Raw genomic sequence first — 4,114 nt, forward strand, 5'->3', positions numbered from 1 at the left:
ATCGCCATTCTAACATAGAGTTACGAATGAATGCCAGTGGTGTTCTGATTCAATAACAGGTTTTGAATGTGCCGATTTACCAACAGTCTGGAACGCACCGATGAGCTAACAGTATTGATGATTCACGTTCATATTATCCAAAATGTTTTTGAATGAATTCCCAATAATCCAAAGTAATATTTTAGTCCAGAGTCAATGAACACGTTATAATTCAAATGAACAATTTAACTAAATAAAGAAATAAATCCTCCCTAATTATAACTGAAGTTAACTGAAACACTGATATTAAAATAAAAACAAGAATATGAATAGCAATGAATAATGGTGCATATACCCACGACTCTTTTTATCGCAATACATCGAAGCCGGACATGTGTCACATTACATCCCCCACCTGACACATGTCACAGTACTTCAGCCATCCAATCTGAAAATTACTCAAACTGTACACAGGTACTTTTCTAGAACCTTCTAAGGTCATATCCAAGGATGGTATAGAACTCAACCCAAGCAAGCAGACTATTAATAGCTGATTATCTTAAAATAGAATCTACACTCATATAACAAAAGTAGCTATGCAATATGTTGCTTATAAGTGATTATTACAATGTACAATCATGGACAAAAATTAAACACACATTTTAGATATACATATCAGTTTGAGATCAAAGTATTGTTAATGTGTGATAATGCATTATGCTAAATTCATATCACAAACGACAAAAACAACCCTGAAAACGGCGTTTGACACTATAAAAACCGCGTGCAGACAGCCTCTGGTCTTGTTATCTGTAACCGTTTCATAAAGAAGTTACTAATAAAAAAGAAGTGTAATTCACTATATTCTGAACTATTACAAAGCCTATATTTTAGATTCTGCCAAACAACCCTCAACCCACAATGTTCCCCAATTGTTAATCTCATTGTTAGTAAATTAAAAATGTCATAGGGAAGATTTAAAACAAAACAACTTATTTTATATGTTCTAATATGTAAATGATGTGGGTTTGAGACTATAAAGCTAGGCATTTTAAATGTTCCAATATGTAAATAATGGGGGCATTAAGACTACAAAGCTATGTACTTTATATGTTCTAATATGGTGGCGCTACAGTTCCGTATTTTGCATAGGTTTAGAATTTTAAAGAAAAAAAATTTCCCTCACTAGTTATACTGGCTTTTTAAAAACGATTTAGTATATCTTAGGTATAGTTTGAAGAACCTTTAATTCCCTTTATTTTTGTGTATGATTGATGGGTGTAATATGGGTTATAGAGTATACAGTTTGGCCTTACTCCAGTTGTGTACTTTTTAAAAAAAGTGCTAGCTCCACTTGGTCATTTTTACTTCCTGAACTTCATAGGTAAATTGTATAAAAAAGAGCCGATAACTTTGTTGTACATTTTATCTATTTGGTAATTCATCCATTGCCCTTTCAGAAGCTGGTATTGTCTAGTCTGGCAAAGTTCATTTTCCCTATTTTAATAGCTGCTACGAATAGTGTACTTTAGACTAATTCAGGCTGATGTTTGGAGCACAAGGAAGCAGTCATTTTGGTTAGCAGTGTGCTTAGATCATGTGCAATTTCCAGAAGTACAATATCCAAAGAAATATCATCCACATTACATTAATGTAGCATAGTGGTATGTCAACATTCTCTCCACTGTGCATGTTTCAAATGCAAACTTCACCTTACATACGTCACTCTCTCAAAAGTACATAATAACTGGAGAGCGCACCCTGTGTAAAAATGGGGGTTTGAGATTACAAAGTTAGGTATTTTAAATGTTCTAATATGTAAATAATGGGGGGTTTGAGACTACAAAGCTAGGTACTTTTTTATTTTTTAACCTGTAAATAATGGGGGTTTGAGACTACAAATCTTGTTATTTTAAATATTCTAATATGTAATTAATGGGGGTTTGACACTTCAAAGCTAAGTATTTTAAATGTTCCAATATGTAAATAGTGTTTTTTCTCGAGGTCAACTGTTAAAAGAAACCAAAAACGAATTTCGTGGCTTTTGAAAGTTGAAAATTTCGTAAGCACTTTAAAAAAGAGTAATACTTACACTGTGAAATTCGTTTCTGTATTTCAAGCATACGCAGAATTAATGTACTTTGTGCAATTTGCAGCACACTTCATTAGAACATAGAATCGGCCATTTTCATGAGCTGCTTGCGTCAAGCAGCACATGATTTTCATGATAGTGATAATATGTAAATGTAAATCAAAGTAGTTGACAGATGTGTATGTTAACGCTCCTTATCTTGTGAGAGTTGTCTTATGCTTTCCCGTCTTTCAGTGGTGCTCCGAACCTGTGTTCGTAGGAGATGAGTTTAATTATTTGCAGAGGCAAACATCTATATGCCATACATAGAATAGTAGTTAAGTTATGTCGTTCTAGGCTCAGTATACTGTTTGCCATGAACACACTCGTATAGGTATATACTAATGGGATTCAAATAAAGGTCTAATTGGCACATATACGAAGTCACCTTTTGTTGACCTTTTCATTCAGCAATGAAATTACAGCTATGTGTTACAATAGTCTTAAAATTATTGACTTATTTTATTAATGCATTAAATAAGTTTAGACTTTTAGTATAATTAAAAGACCTGAAAATATATTATCCGAAGTCGAATGTGCTAAAATCGCATCAGCCGAAGTTAACTGTAGAATTCAAACTCATGTAAGCAAAATTACCGTGGTAATGGTGTAATAGTTCTCACAAGGCGAGAAGCTCGTGCACTTCATGATATCAGCAAAGTGTCTGTATAAAGCTACCATATGCACTGTACAACTTTGGCCGTCACAAGTACAATTACTGGACAGGAACTCAAACCTGTACATTTAGAGTGGCCAAATTAAGGTATGAAAATTCTTTATTTCATTTAGCATTTTGAATAATATCGGGCAAAGTGTTGTAACTGCGTAGAGCTGGGAATTATACTTTTGGGAGGTAAGACATTTTTTGTTTACTTTATATTGAAAAGGAACTGTGTATTGAGGACTCTATTTTATTCATTACAACTCATTCTAGTAGATTGTTTTAACTATTTACGTATTTCATTGTACCCTACAGACTATTATGTTTATCAGATATATTGATTGCAACTCATTCTGAAGTATGCAACACTAACGAGTTGAATATACTATGCTATTATGTTGCACTGCACTTGTATAGATCAATTGCAATGTAAATATTTCACATTTTCTGTCGCAAGGGTGGACGTATCTGAGACGTCATAAGAACTTCGGGACACGGGAGCCCCAGTCACATGAACCACTTTGTTAAGGCCAGGTTGAGAGACCCCGTCTAATTTCAACGTTTCCAGTGATGTCAGCCAGGATTTTGCGACAGCGCCTTTGACAACAATATCTTGGATGTCCACTTTAGATGCTTTCAGTTTACCAGTTTGAAAAATCACAAGTTGACCTGGATCAAAACCAATAACACAATTACTTAAATTTAATCAAATTCGCTTTGGTGGCAGACCTGTTTGTATCAACATCAGCACCACGTCAGGCTGAGTAACGGTCGTAAATGTTAAGACATTTTGCATAATATTAAACGGAATTAATGTAAAATCAATAAGCACTTGAGGATTTGATGCTGAGGAAGTTCTACTTCCCACAGTTGCACGCAACACTACAGCAACACAATAATCACATATTGGCCCTTTCAGATGAGCTTGAATTGTTAAAGTTGAATAAAATAATAGTAGACGACTATGTCCGTGTTGAGTTAAATAATTTAAATAATTAAGAACTTCACGTAGTCGCGCAAGTCCATATGAGTCTAATACAATAAATCATTGGTGTCACCACATACGCAACCCAACGATTGACATGTTCTGTTGTCAAATCCAGCTTAACAATGCCGGTTTCAGGTGTGTGTACCACCATCGATGCGAGTTAATTTCGCATAAAGACGCCAAGAAAATGTTGAACCGTTTTTACCATCGTGAGTAAATCAAGACTTGTTACTGGACGCTTGATCTTCTGTATGTTGTACCGCGTAATCGACGACCTCTTCCCGAATTCGATGGCTTTTTCTTGTTAATCAAAGGTCTTTTCCGTTTTAATTCGTTTAAAGACGCTATGCGACCC

The 4,114-nt window shown here is 34.7% G+C and overlaps 1 long non-coding RNA gene across 1 annotated transcript; it reads left to right on the forward strand.

The window, feature by feature from the left end:
- Window positions 1-2,810: 2,810 nt before the first annotated feature.
- On the forward strand, window positions 2,811-3,736 carry LOC149800618 (uncharacterized). Its single transcript, XR_016420414.1, has 2 exons — window positions 2,811-2,873; window positions 3,229-3,736. It is a non-coding gene; the product is annotated as an uncharacterized LOC149800618 (long non-coding RNA).
- Window positions 3,737-4,114: the final 378 nt, after the last annotated feature.

Source organism: Sinohyriopsis cumingii, chromosome 4, assembly GCF_028554795.1.
Source record: "Sinohyriopsis cumingii isolate HCF-2022 chromosome 4, ASM2855479v2, whole genome shotgun sequence".
In the NCBI taxonomy this organism is placed as follows: Eukaryota; Metazoa; Mollusca; class Bivalvia; order Unionida; family Unionidae; genus Sinohyriopsis; species Sinohyriopsis cumingii.